Here is an 8,812-nt window from a genome sequence, read left to right as displayed (position 1 = left end):
TGTTAGTTTATGTAGAGACATGGGTATGCATATTTTTTTAATCATAAAGTAAATTTACAAAAATCAGGATTTAGCAAGCTAGCTGGCTAGCTTGATGGGTGTTGTGACATGAGTATTACATTGTAACTCATGTTTTAGGGACTCCTGAAACAACCAGCAAACCAGGCTGTCGTCCTGTGAAACAGTGGATGTAAATAATCTAGCTGGCTAAAATATTTACTGCAAATTGAATGTACAATTTTGTAAGCTTTTCCTTGCTGATATTTGCCATGCAATGCAGATAGATGAAATAACGTATGTTCTTGTTTATTGGGCAGTGGAGGATAACAATACCTGTATGCCTATGGATGTGTAGCTAGCTATCTAGACATTCTGGGAATTGAGTAACTGTAGTTGACATAGCTAAGTAAAAGGAAGAATACTCTTATTGCAATGTGAATGGCTCTTAAAAGAGCCTTTTGCTTGTGCATAGTGTAGTCTATGGTGTTGCCAGGGAACAGCACCCTCCTCAAAGAAGTAGGAGGTGAAGATCTCCTGCACACGGATTGCCTCTCTTGCTGCATTGTTGGACCCCATCCTTGAAACATCCTGCAGAGCAGCAGACTCCTCCTCTGGCACACGGCGGTGAGCTGCAGATCCCCTCCTGGTCCTCGTGTCCATCCTCATGAAGTTATGCAGGACACAGGTAGCACTCACACACCTGAGTTCCTCCAGGAGGCAGTCCCAGATGGCCCTGGTCACCCAACCCTACACATTATCTGTAGGCAATCATGTTGAAGAAATCTCCAGTTAGAATGTATCTGTAGGAATTTGGAAGACAATGTAATTATTAGACTTTTACATCACCAGGTCATGTGGATTACTAAAGTATAATATCCCTGATAACAAATCATATCATTTTATTGATAGATGAATGGGCACACATGTGTGCATGTGTAGCATGTGACAATAACAGTATCATATCAAGGATAGAATCACAAATGAATACATAAATACCACCTGAAGCTTGATGATGAGTTGATCATTTGAATCAGCTGTGCAGTGTTAAGGCAAAAACAAACACGTGCACCTTTTAATTCCCCAGGACTAGGACTGAGAACCACTGTGCACCCTTTAATTCCCCAGGACTAGGACTGAGAACCACTGTGCACCCTTTAATTCCCCAGGACTAGGACTGAGAACCACTGTGCACCCTTTAATTCCCCAGGACTAGGACTGAGAACCACTGCTCTTCATTGGGACCTCTTTATATGTAGACTGGTGTAACGGCTTTCTAATGGTGAAGGAGAGTCGGACCAAACTGCAGCGTGTCTATTGCGATTCATCTTTAATAAACAAACGTAAAACACTACAAAACAATAAACGAAACGAAAACCGAAAACAGCCTATACAAGTGTCTACTAACCTCAACCAAGGACATCAAGACACACAGGACAATCACCCACAATACAACCAAAGAATATGGCTGCCTAAATATGGTTCCCAATCAGAGACAACGGTAAACACCTGCCTCTGATTGAGAACCACTTCAGACAGCCATAGACTCTCCTAGAACACCCCACTAAGCTACAATCCCACTATACACACATACCAAAATCCCAAGACAAAACACACCACAATACAAAAACTCTATGCCACACCCTGGCCTGACCCAATACATGAAGAAAACACAAAATACTTAGACCAGGGCGTGACAACTGGCTTTCATAGCTCTCTTTATCTGAGGACAGAAAACCTCACAAGAAACAGACTTCATTATATTCAAATTACACCGCACAGAATATTATGCTACTATTATCTCCGTCCTCACTACTAGGGACAGGAACTACACAAAAGTACCTGCCCTATCCAGAATAGCCTACTCTCTCACTTTGACAGTTAGGGCTGCTATCCTTTCACCCTCCTCCATGGCTGTTAGCTAGCTACCTATAAATACATCAAGATTTTATTTCACCTTTATTTAACCACGTAGGCCAGTTGGGAACAAGTTCTCATTTACAACTGCAACCTGGCCAAGATAAATCAAAGCAGGGCGACAACAACACAGAGTTACACATGGAATAAACAAACGTACAGTCAATAACACAATAGAAATAGTCTATATACAGTGTGTGCAAATGAGGTAAGATTAGGGAGGTAAGGCAATAACTAGGCCGTAGTGGTGAAATAGTTACAATATAGCAAGTAAACACGGGAGTGATAGATGTGCAGAAGATGAATGTGCAAAGAGAGATACGGGGTGCAAAGGAGCAAAAAAAAATAACAATATGGGGATGAGGTAGTTGGATGGGCTATTTACAGATGGGCTGGAGGCAAGTGTTGAACAAATCACCTAGCCACATACTGGTGGTGTTCCTGCCTGATTACGTTGAAGACGTTGCATTGCATCAACCAATGGTTTTGCGTCACATTATTGACTGTCGGTCATTACATTCCTATATCATATTGGGTGGTTAGCTGATATGTTAAACACCTATCCAAGCTTTCAACCTCAGGAGGCTGAAGACATTTGACTTGTCACCTAAAACCCTCACAATCTTTTACAGATGCACAATTGAGAGCATCCTGTCGGGCTGTATCCGCCTGGTACGGCAACTGCACCACCCACAACCCTAGGGCTCTCCAGAGGGTCGTGAGGTCTGCACAACGCATCATCGGGGGCAAACTACTTGCCCTCCAGGACACCTACAGCACCCGATGTCACTTGAAGGCCAAAAAGATCACAACCACCGAGCCACTGCCTATTCACCCTGCTACCATCGAGAAAGGGAGGTCAGTACAAGTGCATCAAAGCTGAGGCCGAGACAGAAGCTATTTTTCAATCTCAAGGCCATCAGACTGTTAAACAGCCATCACTAACACAGAGAGGCTGCTGCCTACATACAGACTTGAAATCATTGGCCACTAGGATTGCAACGGGTCGGAAACTTTCAGGTAAATTTCCGGAATTTTCCATGGGAAGTTAAGCCCTGGAATTTGGGGAATTTTGCTTAAATTCATCAAAAAAGTTAACTTATAACGGTGAACCTTTTTTGTGGGATACTCAAAAGGCAATTCGAGGTCATATTTTGGTGAAACTTTCCCCAATTCAATGGAATTGCAACCCTCTGCATGCACGGTGCATTCTTCCATCACATGTGCAGCTGATTCTCAAGATCTTGCACAGTAATGAGATACTATTGAGCCCACACTACTACACTGTCTGAGCCAACGACTTCATACTTTCTGGTAAGTTTTGATTATAATACTGGGTGGGGTGAATATATTTTATATGACATACATTATTTTTTGTTAACTAGTAAATAGTAGCCTACAGCAAAGTGTGTTTAAATCATTTCTAACTTGTTAACAATGTCTGCTTGTTAGTTTTTGCTGCCATGTGGGTTTTAGCTGGCTTGAGCCTGCTAGCTGAGGAGTGTTAATTCACATTTCCATACATGGTTCAATTTCATCATTGCTCATCCATATATTTATATGTACATATTCTTATTCATTCCCTTTACTTAGATTTGTGTGTATTAGGTAGTTGTTGTGGAATTGTTAGATTACTTGTTAGATATTACTGTCAGAACTAGAAGCAATAACGTCTGCTAACCATGTGTATGTGACCAATAACATTTGATTGGATTTGAGATCTGATAGGTGTCTGCAATGTAGTCAGGCAGGAATGCCACCCACATGATATAGCAGAGCAGTATAGAAATCTAATGCCCGGACTGCGCAGTCGATGACGTGGCATTCTAATTACGTGCTATGCAACTATTGGTTGATGCAATGCATTATCTGCAATTTGGTCAGGGCCTGGAACATGAATCTCAACTAGCTGACTCAGGTATGTTCGGACTGAATACCCACAGGATGGTAGTTCTCCAGGAAGAGAGTTAGGTAGATCTGTTGTAACCTATGTAAGTACTGGTCGTATTTATTGTTGCGGACCGTAGCAGACATCCCTTTTTCAATGGAAAAGTAAAAACATTAGTTTCTTATAGGACAAGTTACGTATTCCCTTGCCGTTTCAGTCCATTTTTATTCTGTTTGGTGCTTATTGAAAACGACCCCTGTACTGCCTCTAACCAAGTCCCAGGCTTTTGTGGGCACGCTGCCACACGACGGCTCATTTGCACTTCTATAGTTTCAGTCTTGTTTTTGTGTAGAGAGAAGTCTCACGCATTGGCTGACCCAGATTCCACTTTATTAACTAAGGAAGACGGCCACTGCTCACAGGAAAGATCAAAAGGAATGATGTTCTGGTCGTGGTCTCCCATTTCATCTGTGTGTAGTGTCTTTAGATTGGTCTGTTACACTGTTCACAGCAAGACTCTTTATTGCCACACAATCAGAGTTGGTTGTAATTACTTTTGGTACAACATGATAGGCAAAAACTCACAAGGTTTTAGTTTGACTGTATTAGTAGACAAGTAGACCATTATAATGCAGTGTGAATTGCATTGACTCTTGAATTCCAAGAGAATTATACAGCTGTGCCAGGAAAATAACCTCTCCCTCAATGTCAACAAAACGAAAGTCTGATCGTGGACTTTAGGAGACAGAGGGAGCACGCCCCCATCCACTTTGACGGGATTGCAGTGGAGAAGTTCCTCGGGGTACACATCACTGATAATCTGAAATGATCCACCCTCATAAACAGTGTGGTGAAGAAGGCACAATAGTGCCTCTTCAACCTCAGGAGGCTGAAGAAATTTGTCTTGGCCCCTAAGACCCACAAACTTTTATAGATGCGCCATTGAGAGCATCCCGTCGGGCTGTACCACCACCTGGTACGGCAAATGCACCACCCGCAACCGCAGGGCTCTCCAAAGGGTGGTGCGGTCTGCCAAACCCATCACCGGGGGTAAACTACCTGCCCTCCAGGAAATTATAGGGTAGTTTACAATGCACTGCTGGAATGGGTTAAATGTATATTCGATTCGTTAAGTTATTTTAATCGATCCACTGGGTCACATTTATTTAGGATACTCTGGATTTTCCATCTGTAGATGCTCTACTGAGTTTATTAGTAGTAATGACTGTTGATAAAGCACCTGCTTGCTACAGTTACGGTTAAGATTAAGGTTTAGAATAAGTGTTAAAGGTTAGTAGATAATTAGTTGCAATGTTAATGATAGTCTACAGACTATCAAAATAAAGTGTTACCATACTGTAGTAGGATGTCAATGGGATTGAGTAACATACAAAAGCATGCTCCTGGTCTCCCGGGATGTTTAACCAAAAGCATGCTCCTGGTCTCCCGGGATGTTTAATCAAAAGCATGCTCCTGGTCTCCCGGGATGTTTAACCAAAAGCATGCTCCTGGTCTCCCGGGATGTTTAATCAAAAGCATGCTCCTGGTCTCCCGGGATGTTTAACCAAAAGCATGCTCCTGGTCTCCCGGGATGTTGGTCTCCCGGATGTTTAACCAAAAAAAGCATGCTCCTGGTCTCCCCGGGATGTTTAACCAAAAGCATGCTCCTGGTCTCCCGGGATGTTTAACCAAAAGCATGCTCCTGGTCTCCTCCGGGATGTTTAACCAAAAGCATGCTCCTGGTCTCCCGGGATGTTTAACCAAAAGCATGCTCCTGGTCTCCCGGGATGTTTAACCAAAAGCATGCTCCTGGTCTCCCGGGATGTTTAACCAAAAGCATGCTCCTGGTCTCCCGGGATGTTTAACCAAAAGCATGCTCCTGGTCTCCCGGGATGTTTAATCAAAAGCATGCTCCTGGTCTCCCGGGATGTTTAATCAAAAGCATGCTCCTGGTCTCCCGGGATGTTTAATCAAAAGCATGCTCCTGGTCTCCCGGGATGTTTAACCAAAAGCATGCTCCTGGTCTCCCGGGATGTTTAACCAAAAGCATGCTCCTGGTCTCCCGGGATGTTTAATCAAAAGCATGCTCCTGGTCTCCCGGGATGTTTAACAAAAGCATGCTCCTGGTCTCCGGGATGTTTAATCAAAAGCATGCTCCTGGTCTCCCGGGATGTTTAATCAAAAGCATGCTCCTGGTCTCTGGTCTCCTGGTCTCCGGATGTTTAACCAAAATGTTTAACCAAAAGCATGCTCCTGGTCTCCCGGGATGTTTAACCAAAAGCATGCTCCTGGTCTCCCGGGATGTTTAACCAAAAGCATGCTCCTGGTCTCCCGGGATGTTTAACCAAAAGCATGCTCCTGGTCTCCCGGGATGTTTAATTACAGTTTTTCCCTTTTCAATCACTGGTGCAATATTTTACAAGTATGTGGTACATTTTCACAACTATTAGCACATAAATCAACAGATCATCAAAAATGGGACATGTTTCAAAACAATAACATTTTCAATTGACTGAGTACAACAAACATATTCAAAGTCACTTGTTCACTGCACCAAATCAATCATACAATTGACATATATTACGTTCTAGTATTGGCTTTTCACAATGCATTATTCACATAACGTTTCATATGATTTTCTTGTCAAAATACATACCAAATATGACTTAATCAATCGATTAGCTCAAAACTGATAACTAGTAAAACAAATTGTATAGTGTATAGTTTACATATACAGTGGACAGATTCACATAAGAAGCTTCTTAAGAAAAAAAGTTAAAGATATATTGTTGAGGAATTTCACTTACAAACTCTTAAGATTTAATGATTTTAATGGTTTAAAATAATCAATACTGAAACTTTCAGATGAAGTTTGTAAGTGAATTAAACAAGTTCAATTTCTTTCATGAGCTTATTCTCTCACTGCCCAGAGTTTAAAACAAGGGATTAGCTATCTTAAAATGAAGAACAAATCCAATAACTTTATTTTTAAGAAACACATTTCTTTTAAACTTATTGCTTAAAGAGAAACATAAGAAATAGAACCAAGAACCAATAACCTTTGAGGAATATAAACTTTGCTAAACTTTCTTCATAGGTCTATAGTTAAGGAAAAAATGGCAGCTAAGAAGAAACTCACAAAACCTTTAGGTCCTGGTAATCTGTCTGGGCCCGCAGCCTTGTGAATGTTGACCTGTTTAAAGGTCTTACTCACGTCGGCTACGGAGAGCATGATCACACAGTCGTATGGAACAGCTGATGCTCTCATGCATGCCTCAGTGTTATTTGCCTTGAAGCGAGCATAGAAGTAGTTTAGCTCATCTGGTAGGCTCGTGTCACTGGGCAGCTCGCGGCTGTGCTTCCCTTTGTAGTCTGTAATAGTTTGCAAGCCCTGCCACATATGACGAGCGTCGGAGCCGGTGTAGTACGATTCTATCTTAGTCCTGTATTGACGCTTTGCCTGTTTGATGGTTCGTCGGAGGGCATTGCAGGATTTCTTATAAGCTTGCGGGTTAGAGTCCAGCTCCTTGAAAGTGGCAGCTCTATCCTTTAGCTCAGTGCGAATGTTGCCTGTAATCCATGACTTCTGGTTGTGGTTACGTACAGTCACTGTGGTGACGACGTCCTCAATGCACTTATTGATAAAGCCAGTGACTGATGTGGTGTACTCCTCAATGCAATCGGAAGAATCCCGGAACATGTTCTGGTCTGTGATAGCAAAACAGTCCTGTAGTTTAGCATTTGCTTCATCTGACCACTTTTTTATAGACCGAGTCACAGGTGCTTCCTGCTTTCAGGAGGATAGAATTGTGGTAGATTTACCAAATGTAGAGCAAGGGAGAGCTTTGTACGCATCTCTGTTTGTGGAGTACAGATTATCTAGTATTTTTTTCCCTCTGGTTGCGCATTTAACATGTTGATAGAGATTAGGTTAAACTGATTTAAGTTTCTCTGCATTAAAGTCTCCGGCCATTAGGAGGTACCGCTCTGGGTGAGTGGTTTCCTGTTTGCTTATTTCCTTATACAGCTGATTGAGTGCGGTCTTAGTGCCAGCGTCCGTCTATGGTAGTAAATAAACAGTTTTTGATGTCCCGTTGGTAGGATATTCGTGATCGTACCTCGTCTAATTTATTGTCCAATGATTTTTATTTTATTTTACCTTTATGATTGCATGTTGGCAAGTAATATTGACGGTAACGGCAGCTTTCCCACTCACCGTCTGCGCGGTAGGTATGGTGTTCTTTGGATGCAACTCAGCATTCTTTGTCCTCCAAACACAACGAGTTGAGTTTTTACCAAAAAGTTATATTTTGGTTTCATCTGACCATATGACATTCTCCCAATCGTCTTCTGGATCATCCAAATGCTCTCTAGCAAACTTCAGACGAGCCTGGACATGTACTGGCTTAAGCAGTCTGGCACTGTAGGATTTGAGTCCCTGGTGGCGTAGGTTGTTACTGATGGTAGGCTTTGTTACTTTGGTCCCAGCTTTTTGCAGGTCATTCACTAGGTCCCCCCGTGTGGTTCTGGGATTTTTGCTCACCGTTCTTGTGATCATTTTGACCCCACGGGGTGAGATCTTGCGTGGAGCCCCAGATCGAGGGAGATTATCAGTGGTCTTGTATGTCTTCCATTTCCTAATAATTGCTCCAACAGTTGATTTCTTCAAACCAAGCTGCTTACCTATTGCAGATTCAGTCTTCCCAGCCTGGTGCAGGTCTACAATTTTGTTTCTGGTGTCCTTTGACAGCACTTTGGTCTTGGCCATAGTGGAGTTTGGAATGTGACTGTTTGAGGTTGTGGACAGGTGTCTTTTATACTGATAACAAGTTCAAACAGGTGCCATTAATACAGGTAACGAGTGGAGGACAGAGGAGCCTCTTAAAGAAGAAGTTAGAGGTCTGTGAGAGCCAGAAATCTTGCTGGTTTGTAGGTGACCAAATACTTATTTTCCACCATAATTTGCAAATAAATTCATTAAAAATCCTACAATGTGATTTTCTGGATTTT

This window comes from Oncorhynchus nerka, linkage group LG7 (genome assembly GCF_034236695.1).
Source record: "Oncorhynchus nerka isolate Pitt River linkage group LG7, Oner_Uvic_2.0, whole genome shotgun sequence".
NCBI lineage: Eukaryota > Metazoa > Chordata > Actinopteri > Salmoniformes > Salmonidae > Oncorhynchus > Oncorhynchus nerka.
The sequence above is the reverse complement of the archived record's forward strand: the minus strand, read 5'-3'. Positions refer to the sequence as shown.